The sequence below is a fragment of the Empidonax traillii genome, unplaced genomic scaffold, assembly GCF_003031625.1.
Source record: "Empidonax traillii isolate 1590-97213 ecotype Southwest subspecies unplaced genomic scaffold, ASM303162v1 scaffold202:size1011777, whole genome shotgun sequence".
In the NCBI taxonomy this organism is placed as follows: domain Eukaryota; kingdom Metazoa; phylum Chordata; class Aves; order Passeriformes; family Tyrannidae; genus Empidonax; species Empidonax traillii.
Genome location: NW_020955395.1, coordinates 754327 through 776700, shown reverse-complemented (window position 1 = coordinate 776700; position 22374 = coordinate 754327). Strand labels below are relative to the sequence as shown.

The 22374-nt window shown below is 38.6% G+C and overlaps 1 protein-coding gene across 1 annotated transcript in view; it reads right to left on the bottom strand.

Moving 5' to 3' along the window:
* The window catches only part of LOC114059067 (leucine-rich repeat and fibronectin type-III domain-containing protein 2-like), a 160344-nt gene extending 138222 nt beyond the window's left edge, over positions 1-22122 (bottom strand). Inside the window, exons 1-2 of the mRNA XM_027887075.1 lie at positions 21779-22122; positions 21027-21234 (exon numbers count right to left, since the gene is read on the bottom strand). The gene's annotated coding sequence lies outside the window, so the exon portion shown is untranslated. The remainder of the gene's footprint in view (positions 1-21026; positions 21235-21778) is intronic.
* Positions 22123-22374: the final 252 nt, after the last annotated feature.

Genomic DNA, 22374 nt, shown 5'->3' with positions numbered 1-22374 from the left:
ACTTTCCCCAGATTCAATGATCCCACAAGTAATAAGCTTTTCTTCTCACTGTGAACTAACTTGTAACTGCAGATTTCTTGTTTAATAGAAAACCGGAAACATAAAAGTTACCTATAATCTGAGGGAAAATGTGACTCTTTATTCCTTACATTACAGTTTGCAACAATGCTGCAGGTGCTTAAACAGATCCGCTATTCAACTTGTGGGTCTCGGCTGAGTTTCAAAGTCCTAGTGACCTTCTGTGCTAAAATCCTGTAAACAAACTGCAGTTGCCTATTCATCAGGCTTTGCAGTTTCATAACACAGCACTGAAAACTCTATTCAGGTCACCTTGTCTCTTTTGGGGAGAGAAAAAACAGAGAGTCTAAAGGCTGTGAGAGTTCCACATTCCTAATTTTCTCCGCATAGAGAAACAAAACAAACAAAAAAGCAAAAAACCGCAAGAGTTCCTTGATTGCCTTGTATGGCTAGATATCTTACCACCCACATCTACAAACATTTCATGGAAGTGATGAGAAATTACTTTTTCACATTTCCAGTAGAAGCAGAAGCAGATTTTGACCTCTAAAATGGTGTTGCAGGTCAAGTATTCAATATTCCAATTGATATGGGAAATGCTATCCAATTCACTTGGTTGGTTTACAAAGGAACCTTTATCCTTTCCTCCAAACGTTATGGTCACAGGTGGATTTCCCTCTTCTCCTTTATCTTGCTAACTTTGTTGAACTGAATGAGATTCACTTTTAATAGCAGCAAATACTAAGAGATACAGAAGAAGAGAAGTAGGTAAAATGCAGTTATTGCCACAACAAAATAAGTTGACTAAAATGCTATCAGAGTACAGGGCTTCTTTCAGAAACAATAAATCAAGACTCATAAGTGAAAGTGATTACATTTTCAGTACAGCTTAGAAGAGACTGCCTAGCACAGTAATTTAGGAATTTCTACTGCCATTTGGTTTACTGCTTGGCTATAAATCCCGTTTAAGAAATCCTAGAAGGATTTCTGCAAACCTCAGAAGCACAAGGAGTTCCAGAGCAAGCTGCCTTCAAACACAGGAAGGTTGTAAGCTTCAGTGCCTGCCACCACTGCAAGCCTAATCCACAAGGGACATTTCAGAAGGGTTCTTTATGTGTTAACCTACTATTTTCCTAGAGGTTTATTAGAAGGGTGTAAGGTCAACCAGTGACTAAATATCCATTAATTACTGATGTTGGATTTATCGAATTTCAGGAGCTCTATAGCATGTAGGTCCTGGCATGTATCATTATTGAAATTCATTCGAGGTCTAAGTTGAAATTTAACCAAGGGAGTTAAATGCGTAAATTGAAAAATCAATCGGTATCAGTTGGGTAATTTGCAACAGATCCTTTACACTTATCCTTTGCTATGGGTGGCATCCTGAGCTTATGGTCTAGGAAAATAGGTGTAGAACAGGAGAAAAAAATGAGAAAAAAAAAATCACACAGATATGTATTAGCTCGTGATAAATCAAGGAATTATGTATTCATTTTACCATAGCAGTACCAGAAAGCACTGATGTGCTAGAATCTGGTCTCTTTTATCCTAGGTTCATCTGTTAAAAATAAAATTATTTTCATAAATTGTGAAAAAACAAAATACCAGCCAAGCCAAGTTACCAAAAATCTCCTGCTTGTTGTCTCTAGAAATAATAGTGATACCAACAACACAAAAGCTTACAAAAAAAGCTAACCAAAGAATTTCCTAATTTAGCATCTAGAGAGTTCAAGGAACATAATCAAATAAAGAAAGCTATCATCATAGCACAGATGGATACAATATGAAATAAACGATGTCCTAAAGAGTGAATTAGTCACTGCTACATTTCTGTGTCTATGTTACTAAAACAGTCCCAGGGACAAATTGTTTTACAATGAAAAAACCGTAATGGAGTGTACAGCTACACAACATCTGAGCTGTAGGTAAAGGCTGCAGAAGCAACTAATATTGAACTGCCTTTCACAAGTGAAGACGGGGGCAAAAATAACACAAGGATGTAAAATGAAGGTAGAGATGAAGAGCTTTTGCACACTGAATGACCATTGTTTTCCATCCACAATGATAACCACATCCAGCAGTCGCTTTGATCTCATCTTTGAGGCCTGTTATACAGACATTCACATTTGTCATCTGCTGACCACTGTGGGTGAATCAAAAGACTTAAGCAGTTCTGTGACATGATTCATTATGATGCCTACTATAGATATCTGCCTTACTAAGTGCTTCATCTGCTGTAGCTGAGCAGAGCTGCACCACGAGAGTGTAATTCTCCTTGCCAATCCTAAAGGACTGCATAGAGAACACCTCTATACAGGCATCTAAAGCCCAGATGTTTGTTGTAGGTTTAAGGAAAAGCCACAATTAATACACCTGTTGGCAGGTGTAAATCGCTTGGTATCACATATGCCTGATCCTCCTATGGTACAGGAGCAAACAGCTTGGACCTGTGCTGAGGCACAGGTTTAGTCCTCTGTAAGCTCAGATGTTCATTCCTAAACATATAGCTATGGACAAAGGGTAAAGATGACAAGTAGGACCAAACATCCATGTCAGTTAACACCAGTTTAAGTTAAATTATTTTCACCAATTTCAATAACAGCAGAATTTGACCAATTGGGAGAACACCTGAAAAATCCCACAGCCAAAGTGCTTTCTCCAAAGTAAGAAGGGGTTATTAAGAGCCATCTATCATGGACCTGAGGCAATTACACAGAAGCTGAGTCTCCAAAGTTATTTTGCACCCAGAAGTACTATTAAAGGATCATTTTTTTAAAAAAAGCAAACAAAAACAACCACACAACACTGGAGTCCTTAACACACCATCTGCATCCAGTATGCTCAGCACACTTGAAAAATCTGACCTTAAATTGTTCTCTCTGACAGGCTCAGAATCTGTTTTTTGAAGGAAATGTGCTTGCTGTCATGTTAGTGAGAAAAGGTAAATGGAAGAAAAGTGTAATCACAGTCATTTGAAACCGGGTATCTAGTTTGTCAAGATATGCCTGGTTATTCTTACGTGTTATTCACTATGTGTACTTGTGCCAAATACAGGCATCAAACTGTAATTTTTGCCTTGAGAGAATCTCTCTAGTAGAAAGGACCAAATGAAAAAATTTTGTTAAAATACATATGACATATCCCTTGTGGAAGGCTATGAAAGACCTTAGAGCTTGATTCAAATTAGGAAGGAAAAATGGAAGAAGAAAAAAATTTTAAAAATTCTTTTCTTTATTTGGAAAGTGATGTATAAGTGAGAAAGACCTTCCCTACATTTTTAGGTTTTATGTTTGTTTCTGGTTTTGGTGGTTGGTTTTTATTTACACCTGACTTTTGTGGCTGAGAAAAATCTGTTCAGGTAGGCCTTTTAAATTGAGAAGAGCCCAAATTAAATAAAATTCTGTTCAAAATTTTCTCCTACATTCCTTACACCAATCCTTTTGCTAAGTTAGAATGAAAGTATTTTAATTTAGTTTTCTACCTGTTATGTTGTTGGCTTTTATTTCATCTTTCCTGACTTGATCAATAGGGCTAGACAAATGAGTTTCCCTCTGCAAGAATCCATTTCATTTCATGGTTTTCCTGAACAGACAGGTACACTGATGTTCTGGCTCTCAGAATACTCAGAATACTTAAGCAACAACTCTTAAAAGTATAGGTTAAATACTAAAGAGGAAAAAAAAAAGGTGAAAAAATGCAAAAAACAATTTCTGCTGCTATTATGTAATCTGCTTTTAACAAGAGGTTAAAAACCAAACAAAAAACTCCACAAAACCATTTGTAGCTTTATTTTGAGAAACTGTCTTGTTTCAGTTTAAAATGCTCAAAGAGTGAATAATATCAAATGGCCCTTTATCCAGCTGCACAAGGACCATGGACTGTGAGGACTAAGGGTCACTGACTTCTGCATTTGCTACAAGGTTGAAAAGAGGGGTTTTGAGTTTTATTTTGCCGGATACTGGAGTCATGTTGTTAGGAAAGGCTTTTTTTTTAAAGAAAAGATGGTCCACAGTAGTTCAGAAATTGAAGAAGGGAGCTTAAAAATAGGCAGAGCTACAAAAGGTAGATTATGCCACACAGACTATCTCATGTGATGTTTAGAGTGATGATTTCTGAATGGTTATGTTTAACAAGACAGTATTACCTACTGTTTCTTCACAGCCACCTTACAGACCCCTCAGATCTACAAAAGAGAAGTGGTTTTATTTGAAACTTTTCCCCATGTGAGACTGTGCAAGGAGGAGCAGAGAAGTCAGACAGTCGTCTGACTTCCCACAGAGGGGAAGGAAGGTACATTTGCCACACAGCTTTACCAATGTTTCCCTCTGGCCCAAGCACCAACCAGGGCTGCAGACATTGCAGCTCTGCCCTGAGCACCGCAGAATCCACTGCGATTTTTCACCACCCTGGGATTTGCAAAATCTACTTCCAGAAAAGTTACGGTCCTTCTTTCTTGCCTACCAAGAAGCAAATCCATCTTCCATGTACATCTACTTATAGCCAAAAAAACATATATATTGTTTATGTACCTGTGTCTGTATATGTAAAATCTTTACTGGGAATTATCAGCACAAAGGCTGATGACCCCTCTTTCAGTCCCCTGGCCATGCATAATGGACAGATATGGCAAGCAAGAGCTGAAAAAAAAATTGAGATAAATTAAACTATCTGTATTTAGGTGTTACCAAATGAGGCTGTTAATGTTATTCCTCTGAAGAAAGCTAACACTGGAGTGAGAGGCCCTGCTCAGCCATAGATGTCGTTATCTTGACAAATGGGGTGGGATGATTTTGTTTAAACAGAAAGGGAGGGTAGATACTTTTAAAATTACAGCAGTAATACTAAAGGTGAATGGCAGTTTAAGGATTCCTCTTCACTTGCAGCACATAATTGAGGCACTAGCATTACTTCAGTACCCGAGCATACTGCTGTAAACTTTGAAAATGGCCTCTAAAGAGCCACTGACACTACTCAAAGAGTTTTGAGAAAGCAGGAACAAATACAATTATGCATCACATATTTTCTTACTTGAATGAAAGGATCATTACATCATAAGTCGCAGGCAACAGACAGCAAGAGCAGCCTGAATGAATAAGCACAAAATGAAAACCATGACAACATCATGAAAAGTCTGGCCTGATTGTTTTATAACACAGTTGGGCACCTCCAGGACGATGTCCCAAGCATAACCAAGACCCACTACCATATACATGTGTTACGGGGCCACTACCCAGTTCCAGGTTTTGCGTTTCACTTGATGGCATGGGTGCATATCATCTCTTCCTCCTCTCCAGTATTCTTTATGCCATTTATTTGCTTTTGGTCAGCTCTTGAAATTTCCAAAGATCTTCGACTTTCTATAGCATCAAAACTCATACAAGACTGGAGACAAGAACCTTACCTGTCTGAAGAAAACCTCACAGCTCTTGCACTGACACTGGAAGCACATGTACGAGTTCGTATGCTCCTATCAGTACCACTCCAGAACAATTTTTTTGTTGTTTTCTATGAACAGGTTACAGCAACTTGCAACTACCTAGTGAAGAGACAGCCTCCCTCCCTTCCTCTTCTAGGTGTCTCCTGCTTCCTATGCTGTCCATCTGGAATGCCACCTCGTAGCCAGGTGCACTCATAAAAGGATATTTCTCAGCCCACTTAATTGTCCTCAGGTGACAGATAGGATTTGACTATAGCTGGTAAGCCATAAGCACATGAAGTAGATGAGCAGGTAATTAGCAATGTTTGCTTTTCTGTGCAAATATCTATAGAAACTACATATAAAAAGATAGCCTTATCAAGTCTGTTAGTCCATTCCCTCTCTTCTAACACATTTTTTTCCTCATGTGGCACATTTGAAAGGTTTGGGTTCCCCTGCCCCCAATAAGCTCTATTTAAAATCTCAAGTCCCAAAGTTTCTATAAACTTCCTTGGGAGATTAGTGGAATAATCTTGAGTCTAATGAATCTTGAGGTCAATAAATCTTTTCTTTCTATTCACCCTAAAAATAATCCTTGAGAAATTGAGCAGGAAAAAAAAAAATCATATTTGATAACTCTGTGGAACAATTTCTAAAAACAAAACTGTGCCTTCATGTTTCCTAGGACACATTAGCACTTCTGTAAATGCTTGTATTAGAAAAAGAATCAGTGCAGCTTTCTCTTGGAGGCAGGTTTCTTTTTATCCTACCACATTAGAAAAATCTAGAGATTCTGGTCATTAAAAAAAAAAAAAAAAAAGAAAAGAAAAAGAGAGAGAGAGGGAGAAAAATAGGGTAGGCAATGCAGTCAGCCTTTCCTGTACTGCAGGTTTAAACCACAATGGTCAATATCTATGTGTCTGGGCAAGCAGGCAGTCTCACAACTTAAATTCATGTATTTGTTATTTAAAACACACAGAAAAGACTGAGAGACTGAGAATTTTGGCTAAAAAATTCCTTCCTGGAATTCACAAAATAACTCAGGATTTCCTTAGGTTTTCAGAGTACCTCAACAACACCTGATTAAAGGTTTTAAGAATTTAGCCTAAGAAAAATTAGTCCAAGAAATTACTAGAGATAAAGACACATTTTATTATATCTTTTACTACATTTACTATGTTTCTTTTATATATTTATACCTGCTTTTCTGTTCTTATGTACTGAGTCTTGAGAGGTCTGTTTATGGCTCATAACTAAAGAAATGTAACACAACAAGACATCAGCCTAGACAGAAGTGAACTGTTCTGACAATGGTTACCTCTTTGCTAGTTCTTTAGTCTCCCCTATCCTTTTCCTCTTGATTCAGAGCCTTTCCTCTCTTCTTGCCTGTCTGAAAAGTCTCCTCTGAAGGATCCTCCACCAGTAAAAGCAAAAACTTCCTTGGTAATGTAATGCAGGTGCCAATAAATTATTGAAAGTGTTTCCCCTATTTACCATACCCTAACTCGTTACAGGGGTTAAGCACTATATCCAAGAGCTCAGACGCCTGCACAGTCAGGAAGTACAATCTTCCAAGAGACCTCTTGTCTGTACACACAGAAGTTATTGTTATTAGACTTTTAGAACAGTATTTTCTCAAGAGAGAAAGCGGAATAGTCTTTCTCCTCTATCCAGCTTGAAGAGACCCATAATACAATCTGACTTCTTCTTCCCAATAAGTACATGAATGCCTACCAGTTCCAGCTACGAGACCTCAGCAGCAACTTCCTTGTGCTCCCACTAACAGAGCCAGTCAATGCAATTATAGAGAAACTATAGAGAAGGTGCAGAGAGAGCAATTTTCACCTGACAAGGAGTGATACACTATAAAAGCTATCTGAAGTATTTGAGCCAGAGATCATGATTGTATCAGCATCATTTCTGAATCCAGGGTGCTAATAACTTAGTAAATTCAGCAGTAAAGCTTCATCTCAATAGCCTGGTAGAAGATCACTGCTTCTGCCCACACATGTAAGCACTGACTAATTTGCACCTCCTTGCACCCTGCTGAAATACAGCTGTGGACTCAGACAAACAAGGCATCAGACTGTACCATGAGAACTGTAGGAATCAGAGTATCCTGAATCAAATCAGTCCGAACAAATCAGACTTGTGTCACGCCTATGGTATATCTAGCCCAGTTTCTTGTCTGTGCTAGTAGTTCAATAAGGGAAGCCAATCAAAAAGCTTGAAAGCAATGTAAGCCTCTGGTGAAAATTTTCCAGAATACTCTCAGCTTCTTGGCTGCTTGTGGTCGAGCTAATGTTGTTAGCTGAAGATAATGTCTTTGCATATAAAAAAACCCCTGTGTCTTTGTTTCGTTTACTTCTCCAATTGGTCTATAAATCAATGCAATTAGCAATCCCTGAATACTGCAGAAAGGGGTTTCACAGCTTTTCACAGTCCCAAGTGAAGAAATGTTTCATTTTCTTTGCCTTGGACCTGTCACTTGCCAGTTTAATCTGTTGTCCTCTAAGACTTGTATTGGAAGAGACAAGGAACAAAAATATTTTTCGTGGTCTTAGATAACTTTATGATGTCAAGCCAGAGTAGATTCCTTCCAAGCTGTAGAGTAAAAAGGCAATTCAATCATTATTTGTTCAAAAAATGCTCCATAAATACATCCAGGCTGCCCCTCTCTGTATTTTTTCCAGTCCCTCTTCCAGGACCAGAACCATGTAACATCATTGATAACAGCACTGAAGTCTCTAAACGGCTTAAGCTGCACCCAAATGGATTGCTGGAGACAGTGAATTGTACTGGTTAATCCCTGTTAGTGCGTGGTTACCACTAAAGACAATGACCAATTTACTGCCACTGAATGATCATCTGCTGTACCTACAGAGTAGTACCACTTTGTACCAAACAGAAAAGCTCACACAGCACTTTCCAGAGAGGTCCAATAGTCCTACTGGGAATAGATTCCTAAACTTAAAAATTTCCTAAGATAGAGAGTACAGAAAGGTATCTCAGCAAATAAGGATGCGTTTGTGGTGTCAGCTGAAATCTCTTCCTTCTGCCATTCTAATGAATCATTGCCTGTAAAATCTCAGGAAATCAGAAATCACGTTTATTGATGACACAGGGAATAAGCCATTTATATTTAATAACTACCACTGTTCTTACTTCTCTCTTATGGATTATGTGTTCTAATCACACTGGTTTCGTGTATTTGTTTTGGTTTTGTCTCCACTGTAGTCACATATTAGAAGCTTTCACATCAAGAAGAACAAGTTAAAATGCTGCTGCTGACTGCACAAAGGGGGGAGTTAGAGTGGGACATTAAAAAAACTTTTCCCAGGCAGTGCATCTTCATCCAACTGAATGTCATGAGAGATAAAGCGTGTCCGAGTAATTATGGGAGTTATCATTGCAGCTGACAGACATGGAGGACCATCACCCTGTTTTGGGTAACTGAGGTTTGGACAACTGAGACTGGATTGTAGTCTAGAGAAGGAGGGACTATTTGCAAAACAGACAAATTACACAAAATGTGAAATGGGCGATGGGCAGCTGCAGTGCAGAACCTTATTGGGTTTGATGGCATTTTTCTGTTTGTCAGTGCAGACTTAAATGCATTCCTGTAAAAGTAATAAGTAATAAAGGACTTATGATCTTTTTTTATGCGTTTACATGAGTAATTATAAATCTTGTAAAAGGTGAATTCTACATTTTTTCTATATGAACCATTTATGAGCAGTTTGCATTTTTCTTGATGAATAACTGTCAATAATCTTAGGTTACCTGAGCTTTCTGATTTTGCTAGATTGACCATTTTCATTATCAGAGGCTGAGGTTATGTTTATCTTCAAAATGAGGACAGGGAGATGAGAATTCCTTGAGCTTGTCATCTGAAAACTTAGGGAATAAGTCAGCCATGAGCTGACATAAACTACATCCTCCAGAACTTCAGCTGAAATAAGAAGCCCTAAAAATTAAGAGCCCAAATAAATCTCAGGTGTAGCAAAATACAAGCACAAAAGCTGTATATGTTATATGAATAAAAGGTTTCAATCTCTCACTGTAGTAAAATAATTATATTAGTAGAATGTCTCCTAGTGTGAATTTCATCAGTCAGTATGACCATTAGCAATAATAAGTAAAATTTATATGAGGAAGAGTGGGTTTTGCCTGGACATATGCTTGGAATATCTCTAGCATTTCAAGCAAGATAGAAAACTAAGTGTAGCGATTTTTGCGCTTTTTATTTTTATTTTTATTTTTTTTTTTTTTTTATTTTGATAATTCCAGGTGCTGGTATATCCATATCCCTCCCAAATGACTATTAAATAAACCCAGCAAAAATAAACATGAAGATAATGCATGTTATGACTGGTTTTTTTCTACTCAGTTAAAGCATGCAAAAAATTGTACAAACGGGCTCAGTGGCTTCTACTTTAGCTAAAGCTTGCTATCAGAGTACTGTTTTCATATTAGTCTTGCTTAAATAAAAAGCCTAAATGAAGATTTCTAGTGGGCTTATTCATGTAGGCATAGTGTTGCTGTTGAGGCACAAATTTGGGATTTGATCTGGTTTCCATTCCACCAATTTAGCACCACCTCAACTCTGTCTAAGCATCAGCACGAAGACACCCAGTTTAATGGTTGACCCGACCAACAGCTCTGCTGTAAGACACTGCCTGTGTTCAGACTACTTTTACCCAAAATCCATGTACCAGTTTTCTCGCTTTTGGAGTAGTAAAACTAACCCAATTTGTGCGGAAAGCATTGAGGATCAATTCATTAATATTTGGGGAAGATGTGCTAAAAGTAAATCGAGTTGTTACTACAATGTCAGCATGCCCATACAGAGTCTCCAAAAGCTCTGCTCTCTGGGAAGATTTTGATTTTAGCTATCAGGAACTCCTAGTTACCCTTTCCCATGGCTGAGAGAGATGAATCACCTGTTAAGGATAGTCCCTAATATATTTAAAAGTGGAGTAGTTGCAAGCTTCATTTTTATGCATAAGAGAATGTGAACTATGGACCACCCAACAGCATTGCCAGTGCTAAGAGCATGGAACAGGTAGCTCCCCTATCACAGGAAACTTCCTTACTTTTTTCAGCTACTCCTTTTACTTTTCATGTCCCAGGTGATGAAGTCCTTTTTAATTCTTTGATGATCACTTGTGTCCCCTCTCACCCCCCATTGCTTCTGTACAGATACATCGGAGGTAAATTCTCTCTAGAGATAAGGAGTTATGACAGCCTGTGCATGTGTTCGTTGCCATTTTACCTTCCTATTACCCATCCCATGAACCTTAAAACAAATTCAGCATTTTTGCAACCTGTTTTGTTTAGAGAAACCATAAACTATCTGTTCCCTTTGTGCATAACCTCCGCAAAGAACAGACCTACTAGGGCAAGAAAAGAAAAATAAATTAGAAAGGAGGAAAGAAAGAAATCTACAATGAGAAGTGGAACTTTCTCTGTATGGCTATCAGTAATCCTAAAATGTTAGGAAAGCATAATTTTATCAGAAATTTGGAGAATTTTTTATTTATTATTATTATTATTTGTATTAGACTAACTAATTATAATTTGGAGAGTATCTGTTTTCCAGAAAATAAAACAACTTATTTTCCTTAAAAGTAGCACAAAATGCTGCATTAAAGCTTTTAACGCGGTATAAAGTCTGATTTCATTTTAAAACAAAACCCAGAAACATTCTAACCAAAAGTATTTAAAAACAAAACAAATGAAAATATTGTCGACAGACAACACCCCCACACAGACACACCTCCACTCCCACCACCATAACAAACTAATTTGAGCAAAACCTATTCTCTAATGAAAAAAGTTAATAGAATGGTTTGAGTTGGAAGCGATCTTAATCACCTAGTTCTAACATCCCTGCCATGGACAGGGACAGATTTCACTAGACCAGGTTGATCAAAGCCCCATCCAACCTGGCCTTGAACACTTTAAGGGATAGGGTATCCACAACTTTTGCTTGGTCTTGCTCTCGTGAGATTTCCATGGGCCTACTCCTTGAGTTTTTGCAGGTCCCAGGCTGACTGGAAGTTCTTCACCAGCTCTCATTCAGTTGTCTCTCTCCTTTTCCCAACAGAGTTACTCCCCTGAGTGTATCCCTCATCTTCACTAGTCTTATAAACAACTCATAAATATCAGACTTAAGACAAGTCTCTGGCATATGTTACTACTATCTTTAATTGCAAAGGCAGAAGTGGAAAGCAAAGTTATGCATACAGCCAAGAAGGCATCTAACCATATGTACACACATATGTATTAAACATGTATGTTGAATGATTTGGAAAAAGAAATTAAAAGGGATAGAAAAGAATTAAATACATTTATTCTTTTGAACTTACTTGCCATGTTTCCTTTAAACAGAAGGAAGATATTTTTGCTTAAGTTGGACTCATTTCACCTTTACAAAAACATTTATTGATTCTGAAGTGGAAAATTAATTATCAGAGCATTTAATTTCAAATTACCATTTCCATTTCAGAAGAGATTTAATGTATAATACACAAAAGAGGAATTCCTTTCCAAAATTAGGCAAATTCTAATCACTACAGTTGTCCTCCCTTTTCGTTTGCATTCAAATGGGGGCTTTTGCAAACCTTATAAAGTTCTACATAGACTGTTTCTTGCAGGCCTACTTTGACTTTAAGACCAAAGCCTTAGTTGCAAGGTTATGCTTTCTCTCTCAAACCTATTTTTCTGGTTTTATCCAACATTAAATTAATATATTCCAGTACACATGTATGTCACAGGGGCTGGTACTGCCATTCTTTTCCCTTGTGCAATGCCAGGATTTACTGCATATCAGTATTAAAATGAACTTAATGTGATACAGTAAATATTTTATTTTTATTAATTTTTAATGGTGGTTGGAAGCATCAATTTTAAAAAAAAATTCCTAAGATTTAATTCTTACTCTATTTTTATTTCACCCCAGAGTACTGCTGCTTCTCCAAATGACTAAAACACCTTTAAAGCACGGACATTTGAATATCACATTAGTCAAACAAATCCCAGACAAATTAACAGGAATCCCATTGACCAATATCAATTGCTGTCACTCAGAGCTTAGCATCTGTCAACAGAATCAAATGGAACCAACTTCCTCCTGAGTATCAATTTACAAATGCCTACTGGTAAGCTCAATTGTCCTTTTCTTAACTGAGGTCAATATGATTTTACTGCTTGATGCCCTGTAAGCAATCAGCAATATCTGATACTCTGTTGCAATATGATTAAAAAAAAAGAACTGTGTGTTGGCAAAGTAAATGATTTTTTTCTTGTTTCTGATAAGACTATAGAAATGAATAAATAAATAAATAAATAAAACAAAATAAAAACAAACCAACAACAATAAAAGGGACCCAAAATGTGTTATAAAGTAAGTTTTTAGCTATAAGAGAAATTGTTTTGAAGCAAAGAGAAAATTATTCTGAGAATGACAATCTGAGATCCCATATTCTTTCCTAACATCTCTCAGATAATGCTTTGTTTAAATGTCAGAACGGCTTTGAAAATTTATTCAGGAGTGGAAGGAATGGAAACAAAGGTCTAAAACTATGTTCTTTTGTTCTTAAGTGTTTGTGCTGCCTCTGACTAAAGTCTCTGCAAACATGTCATAATCAGCCTGGGGCATGAACATAACCTGGCTTCCTATCTTGAAATACTGTGACAGAAGAAACAGGCTTCTGAAAACAGACCTGATTTGCTACACAAATGAAGTTCAAACTGCAATTTGCTTTTTACCTAAGCTAGAAAGACAAGACATATTTAGGAAGAACAGCTGGCTGCAGAGCTCATTTTTGCCCTTCATGTTCTTGTCAATATAAAGAAAAGTGAGGAACGATTATGAGAACATGTAACTACATCACGCACCAAATTTGGAAGGCATTTTATTTAGGATTTCCTAAAAGATACCTGATTTCCATAATAGAAAGACTTTTGTGGAAAACTGCACTTTCAACACATGCATAAAGCTCATCACAGTTTCATGATAAAACAACACATGCTATAAAAAAAAAAATTGAAACCAATTCCTTAAAATGAGCATGATCAGATTAACACAAAATAAGTAAAAAACCTCTGTAAGTAATATAAAGAGAGAGCATAGCCTAACAAAGACCTTACTCTCAGGTCTTTCTCCAGTGTGTGGAGAGATGGTGGTGTAAAGGCCACCCAATATCTGTGTGTGCAAAGTCTACCCCAGCTAGGTCTCAGTTTCAGTCGGGTCTCCACGTGATCTGTCTGTGATTTAATGCTAACTACAGCACCATGGGAGCAGCAGGATGTGCCAAATGAGAGGACGAGATCAATGAGCTGTGCTGGAAAGAACTGCAGCAGCTGTTACTTGGCCTGAGGGCATTATTTATTTTTAAATTTAAATCATATAGTTGAGATAGAATGCGGCATAACTTTGATTTTTCCATTTTGTGGTAGGACATTGATAGAAGTCATCAGTGCACAGAAATTCACCACGTCCTATATCAACTTTCTTGCAGGAGGATGGACTGTTTCCTTTTCTTGCCACAAGCTAAATGTAGTGAAGTTTCCTGAGCCATAGACCCATAGAGTCATCATGGACATTTGTTTTGCTTTCACAGCTTTAGACAGGTGAAGTATTTATCAAAGAGGTAGATAAAAACACTAAGATGGACATAAAAGGCAACCATCAGACACCCAGCACTGAAGAGACCAATGGTAGCACTCTCTCTAGAAAAGATACCATATGAAGATGGACCAGGCAAGTTTTAGAAGTCCCTTACATTAACTTGAAAGCTTGTTGTTAGGTTCTACTAAGAATGGAGTGGTTATAAGTACTAGATGATAACAAAAACCTCTTTCTGTTCAGGAAAAAATAAAAAAAAAAAATAAATTTCTCATTCAATTCACTGATCCAGGGAGGTGAAAAAAAGATTGAGACAATAGAAACAAATCCACAAAGAGCTAAAGTACATTTTCCCATGCTCACTAAAAGGTTCAAATAGGTTAGATGTGAAAAATAAAACAACCTACAGTGACTGAGGGAGGTATCAGCTATGTACAATGTGACCAAAGACACACATAATAAGTCTTTCCTTAGCCTAGCCTGACACTCTGGCTCAGTAGCAAGAAGAGTCATAGAAATAAATAAAGAGACAGAGACAGTTCTTAGCTGGACCACAGCTGATTTCTCTTTCTCTCTTCCCCCACACCCTACCAAAGTTTTTCCAGTCTTTCTCCAAGTGTGAGAGTCTTTGCCCTCAGGATATTTGCTCTAACAAATATCCACCAGGCTGTTCTTCAACTTCTCTGTTCTGACTCTTTGATAGTAAGGCCAGCTCTCTCCAGTTCACATGAAAATTCTGTCACCCAGCCCTGAAGAAAGGTCATTAATTGATGAAAGAAAAAGTCGTTAATTGATGTCCCTGAAACTTCACCTCCCACCAGCCAGAGGACCATCAGGTCCAGTCAGGGTAGGGTGCTGGGAGACCATGGACAGGGGAAAGCTCATTCTCTGTGAGACTTCCAACCACATAGTAATTTTGAAGCCCGTCAACAACCTTCCCTTCACCTCAAGAAGTTATCACTGTCAAAATGCATCTGGGGAGCTGTGAACAGAAGATGTAGATGTGCTGATAGAGAAAGGTCGCACTGTCCTTCCAAAGCAGTGTCAGCTGAAGCATTCATGGCTCAGTGTGCTACTTGGTCATGTGAAACGGGATTAGAAAATACTCACATACCTCACAGTGGTACTTGTCAAACAAATTGAGATTTTTCAGGGATAACAACAAGATATTTTTATTATGGGCAGCCTTAAAAAAAAAAAAAACTTAAAAAAAAAAAAAAAAAAAAAAAAAAAAAAAAAAAAAAAAAAAAAAAAAAAAACAAAAAAAAAAAACACCACCCCAAAACCCTTGATCCTCTTCTCCATGAGAGTTTCTAGGACCAAACGCATTTTTCTACTGAACATTTCCAGAGGAGGTAAGTTATCTGACCTGACAACAGGGAGAAAGAGCAGTCAATAATTTGGAGAGCAAGTAATCAATGTTGTACCCTTATTTAAAAACCAATATACAGTAAATATCTGCCAGCAGCAGTGATAACATTCACTTACACTGAAGATAACTCATAGAAAATGCCAACTAGCTCTCAGTTTAGGAAACCAACAAAATGGTCTCGGTCAGATTATTTGTGTTCTATCAATACGGTTTGGCCTTTTTCTTTATTAGTTTAGTAGACTTGTTTCATGTTCAAACCATGCAGAGCTTTCTGAGTATTACAAGTATTTACCTAGTCACATGAATATTCACAAAGGGATGGAGATCAAATGACTACTGAAATGATGGGGAAGGTTTTGATTTTTATCTCTAAGGAGATAAAGATTTGTCGTTGGCTACTTTCAAACCAGATAGGGAATACTGAACGAGCCATGACAGGCATTTTTTTTCCTCTTGGCTTTTCCTTTTACCATTTGACTGGTCATTGTTTTCATTCTTTACTGAAAAGGCTGAATCATTTTTTTAAAGGCTGTTAGCAGAGGGATCTAATATAAATCCTGCTACAGTCAGTTTTTCCTTTCTAGCAGCCATACAGGTGCTGCCCTTTCACTCATATCACAGCCCATCCATCCTTCCACTGCAACAGAGGATGAGGCATGTTTAAGACCTCTTTTCCTTTCCCATTCTTAATTTTTATCTTTAGGCTGTAACAAAAGAAGGATTACTCATTCTGACTGACACATATTCTGAAGTTTTTCTGAGGAGCTTAGACATGACAAGGGAATGGCTAAGGACTCTTGGTAACTGTTGCCATTTTGAGCACCCTTGCTCCTCAGTCTGCTAAAGCAAATTGCAACTCTAAAGGCAGAAGAAAAATTCCTTACTTCTTTACTAATGGGTCTATTTCCTCCAATATCAAAGGTGTGTCTGATCACCACAATTCATATGACTTGATCATATTTAGGTTTTCCATAGTCTTTCCTTCTCCCAGTTAAGTCATCTCAAACTCCACAGTCCTAACTGGACAACTGCAGCAATTTATTTAAGTCCTTCATGTAAAGACCTATGCACAGTCCTGATCTACCTCTTCTGGCTTCAGGAAAAGAGTAACACCGATAATTCTCTGCACCAGTGCCACACACGTGTTTTCCAGGGATTTTCAGTGCAACATCACCTCTATTAAAATAGACAAGGTGCTTTCAGCCATCATGTACTTTCTGCTGATTTTATCCTTAATCCAGCTTCTGTTCTGCTCAGAATCTACCTTGCTATGCACCAGCCCTACCCTATCCCTCTGACCAACCATTGTCCAGGACCCAGGATTTACTGCTATTCCAGGGCCCTCTCCTTATCTCACCTCTTTCCATAAGACCACAGTGATAGCAGATCTGCCAGAGGATTAGAGAATAGTTCCTTCCTGAGGTGTGATTAGCAGAAGCCTCCTAAATGCTCCATTGCACTGCTTGTGCTATTGCTGCAGCCATCCTCTCCTAACTACTGTAATTTAGCTGCCATATTCTCTCAGCACATAAGTTTTTCATAGCTGGAAGAAAGATTTCAAGATTAGACTGTCAGAGGCCTTGATATCTCACAGCACTTGTTGTCAAGATGCTCCTAGAATAATCCCATTTAGCCAAATAAATTGACTTCTAGGTGAGGCTTGGCAGACAAAAGTTTTCTGGTCTCAGGATTTGAAGAGTTTCCTTATCCTAAACTGAAAGTATATGCCAGCCTTCTAACGAGCTAGAAATGTTTAATTCCAGTTCAACTCAAAGATTTGCTTGTCATTTAGCAAAATGGGATTTTATGATCAAGTTTCATATGAATTATTTTCAGTTTTCATATAAAATGCATGAACTGGAAAGAAAAAATAAAATTTATCTTCCAGAAAAAGAAGTAAGATAGGGTGTTCTGGAAATTTTGTCCCTATAGTTTTTGCAGTCAGGAAATGCATAGAACTGACAATTTCCTAACCATGTTTCTTTATGATTTTTTTTCTTCCTGAGGAAAACAAAAAACATTTCTACTGAAAAACTCCCACTCAGCTCTGCCTTCTATGTAGGTCAATAGTGATTCTGCATAGGACCAGACCCTGCCAACACATCTTTTTTCTTTCTCCCATGTTTTGAAATCAGCATTTTTTTTTAACTGAAGATACGTTTTCTGACTTTTCCTGCTGCTGCTCACTTTGTATGCTGAAGTTAGCATCCTGGATTCGTCACAAATGTTTTCCCATGAAGATGAGGGATATCTCCGATGTCATCAGAGACGTCTATCATGGGTACGACAAAGCAAATGACAGGAAGCGAGAAAAATCAGAAACACTGTCATGTAAATATTCTGAAGTAAGGTGATAATTGCTATTCCACAGGAAGCAAATATATCTCTAAATGACACACCCTTTTCTCAGTTTTCTATTGGACATCACTGGGGGCCTTCTAATGACCTGTTAATTTCATGCCAAGGTTTGTCAGACACCCATGCAGGAGGCAATTTGAGCTCCTAGAAGCAGAAGTATCTCTTACAGGTTTTCCTCCCTCTGTGCGTCCTGGGTGGAGTAGGGTTGGGCAGAGAGTAACAGCTGGCTCTTCACTGCAGTGCTGCATCACACTGATTTGTGATTTGTGGGTTTTGTTATTATTGCAATGCACTCGGATGAAACCTTGTCTTTTGTCCCAAGCTTCAGTTGATAAGTGGAAGCCCTTGCAAGCACAAGCAGCCTCTGGACACTGACAGAGTAAATCTCAGCTCCTTGGTGAGATCCTTAGTTACTACAGTCATATTCTACATGGTTAAAGCAAAGAGGAAACAAGGAATACAGCAATGGCATATTTGCTGTTGGACAAAGAATTACAGAGTCATCTGGACTGGCTTGAAGGAGCCACAGAAGTCTTCCTTCTACCTTTCAAAAACAGTGTTATTGCTTTTCAGTCCAGCACCTAGAGGAGAGTTAGTCTCTCCACAGAAACAAATCTAAGACAGCACACTATGACAAACATGAAGAAAGTAAGGCTGAGTGTTCAGTCCAGAAAAAAAGACCGAGTACACACTTGGAACAAATTACCCTTTCTTTCCCAAAGGTGATCTTTGTAGATCAAGGCTGAAATGTATTAGCAATGCAAAAAGGGATTTGGGGGTGAACAGGTGCTGTCATTATCCCCTCTCTCCCCTCTGTGAGGTTGTATAGCAAATGCAGTATCAAGGGTTATCAGTCCACAACCCCTCAGTAGGGAGTTAAGCGACTTGAAGAATATTCCTGTCTACTACCATTTAAACCTTGATAATTTTGAATCAGCCTCCAATTTTGTTGTTTGTTTTTTGGTTTTTTTTAACCACAAGGACAAGGAGAAAAAAAAAAGGGGGGGGGGCAGAAACAGATCGAGTGGGTCTATAATCATTACACTGCAAATGAGTCCATGGCCAGGGTAGTCCACAAAGAGGGGGAGCAGAAGCACCCTGACTAGGTTTGCCAGGAAGCTGTCAGCTCAGGTCCACCTGATCAGCAGGCAGAACAGAGGCTACAGGGCAAAGCTATATGTGCCATTTGCACCTACCATCGGGAAAAATGATCATTTATGGCCCAGCTGTAAATTTAAACAAGAAGCACTAATGTTGTGAAGAACAGCATAAGGCAGAGAGGACAGCAGCAAATAGGGGCTCTGAGGCTGGGTCACATTTCTCACCTGCACCAAGGACTGCCAACTTGCCTGCCTGCCAATGCCAATGCCCTGCACAGCCAGATAGTGAGGCACACCGGGTCCAGAGTTCCCCTAAAGAAACCAGAGCTGTTCTAGGGAGAACAGGACAGATACTGCCTCTGATCCAAGAGATGATACAGATCTTTGCTGGGTTTCATGGGTTAAAATTACTTGGTTCATGATTATTTTGCTTCCTGTCTCCAAACATTTGTTTGTTTTTTATTGCATCCGCTCTCTCACTGAGAATCAGAAGCAGTTACAGGCAAGGTCTGAAGCTCTTCCTCGTGCTGCTGTGATGCAGCAGCTCCTAGCAGAGCGCACACAAGAAGCACTCTGTTGTGCTCCAGTGGTGATCTGTGGGCAATGCAAACTCACCACGGACACAGGACAAGCTGTAAACAACAAAACTGTAACCAGCCTGAAACATGGCAAGAGTAAAAGAAATTATCTGTTTCCCTTCCTTCTCACCACAAGCCCGAATCTGCCTTAGTACAACCTCCGTACACATCAAAGTCCAATAGGGAATTGATCCCCTGCATGGTAATGTTTCCTCTTCCTGAAGGAACAGAAAATCCCTGTGACAACTGTGTGGCATTTGCTGGACTTATGCTGAATACTGTACAATAAAGTTAAGAGGTGTCAACTTATTTAACTGTGACTTTATAGACTGAAGTGATGCTTACTGTTTGCCTGTCTCTTCTCATCAAAAGAGTTTCTCTGTCATGTTAATCCCAAAGATGGAGTAGATAAAATAAAACTTACTCTTCTTAATATCTCCATAGCATTGCCCCAAAAGACTAGATCAGCTAGTTTAAAAAAAAAAAAAAATATTCTTGCTTTAAATCAGTGCTATTTGTCTCTTTTGGATAGGCAGGAGTTACCCAGTTTAAGAACCCTTTCTTACATACTCTAGCACAAATGATCATTTTACATTTCCAGTTACTAATCTATCATACAGGAACTTGTTGACTGCACTGCCAATTTCTTTTACTTTATTAGTTTCTTTCTTGTTTTATTCGGTCATGCGTCTGCTTGGTGTCCCAAAAGTATGCATATGTCCATGCAAATCAGGAAGAGACTCAGTTTCCATCTTGCTGTGTCTTGCCCTGTGCTGCCACTTAGATGCTTCCCCCACCCCAATTCTCAGTACACTTAATCTTGCAGAAAGCATACATGTCTGACGTCAGACAGTCATGACATAGCATATACCTGTTTGTGTACCCCATCCCCCACATGTCCACCTTGTGAATTCTGGATGTCCATCACCAGAGGCATCACTTTACCAAGAACACCAGCCTCTGTGATAGCAGACACTGAAGTGGGTGCCTACTGCCCCTCCATACCCCTCACTCCCTTCCCATCTCTAGCTGTTCCTATGCCTTCTGTTTCTTCATATGACATTTTCCAAGGTCCCCATTCTTTAGTGTGTGGTTTTATATGGAGCAGAGTTGATCTGTCCAGAAAAGTTCTTCCTTAGCTTTGCAGGATTTACAAATTCCTCCAGAAAGCTTTATTCCTCAGTTCTTTCTGTATTAGAAACCAAATTACTACCTTTTCTTTTAAACATCTTTCCATCTGTGCTTCAAAACTACCAGGAGAAAAAATGCTATAGACACTTAAAAAATAAATATTCTTTTTGAAGTGCCTTTTCATACCAAAAGAAGCAGAAACTAAACTGAGATCCATTTCTCTACATGAACAATCTTATCTAAGCTAACATGAAAAGATAGATAAAGTTATACCTTTCTCTGATGCTTTAAGATGCATGACTGAGGGTTTTTTAACCATCAGAGGTAACTGGCTATAAAATATTCTGGGTACATGTCTATATATGGTTTATATTATAACTATACAGTTTATATATCCATATGAAAAAACCCTTGTACTTACCTTTGAGAAGTAACATTTATCCCAGGTTTGGTAAAATAGTCTCAGACAGGCACTTAGACCTTCTTTCTATGCCATGCATCCTTTTTTCAAAAGAAGATAGAATCAGAAAAAATCCCGGTTGATCTCTAGCAAACCAAAATGCAGACAAGATTGTTTGTCAGATGCAGCCTGATTCAGTGAAGTCCAAGCGTGTGAATCCCTGAGACTCCTTGTTCAGTAATATCCAAAGCACAAAAAAGGGAAAGAAAGAAAAAAAGAAAAAAAAACATATAAAGAAAAAGAAAGAACAAAAAAGTGAATAACTTGTTCTTTTTCTGTCTGGTTTAAAAAACCCAGTCTTGGAGGACTAAGCAGCCTGCAGGCTTTTTGAGCATTCTGATCCTAGTGCATCCCAAGGTAACACATGCATTTCGGTATTGCAAGTCTTCAATTTCATACTAGCGAGCCCAGCTTCTGTGTACGTGTGTGTGTGTGTTGAGGTGGGGGGCCGAGTTGTACCGAGAGGGGAAGAGAGACTGAGAGATACACACACACACACACACAGTCACGCAGAGATGGAGAAAGGAAAAACAGCAAAGTGGAGTGATATCACAAAGTGCTCTAGATGGCAGAGCCTGCACGGCTTGTAAGACAAGCAATGTGCGCACACCAAAAAAAAAAAAAAAAGGAGGAGAAAAAAAAAAAAAAAAAAAAGAGAGAGAGAGTGATAAACCCGAGAGAACTAGCAGGCAGCTTCAGGAATTTCTTCTTACCTCTTCTGACGATGCAACATACAGCAAGTGCTTTGTGCTGCATAGGAATCCGTGCAGGCACGACTCAGTCAGACCCCTCACTTCTGAAATAAACAAATATGTAGCACAGGAAAGGGAGAAAACCAGAAACCAGAGTCACAAGGATACAAAAAGAAGCTGAGTGTCAGAGAGGAGGCTTGAGTGGGCGGGAGGGGAATAGTTGGTACAGAAAGAGACATCCAAACTCCTGGTCCTAATACAGATTGGCTCTGTAATTATGTGGCAAAGCACTGCCCTCTAAGCCATTGCGTAATAATAGAAACCTAAGCTGTGTAGACACAGCCTGACATGCTAAATCCGCAGGAGCTACACTCAACATTTGTCAGTAGAAAGCATGTCAGTTCTCTGGGGGCGGAGGAAGCTGAGGAAAAAAGGAAGAGGAGAGAAATTTCACTGCAAAATGCAAGAGCTGCAGCTGCAACGAGCTCTCAGGTGGTGCCGATGCCTGAATTGTTATCGTGGAAGTCATATATTATCTGTATCTATGTAGGGAGAGATAGACAGATACAATATGTAGTGGTCAGGAACGTGGTTTAGTGGTGGATTTGGCAGTGCTA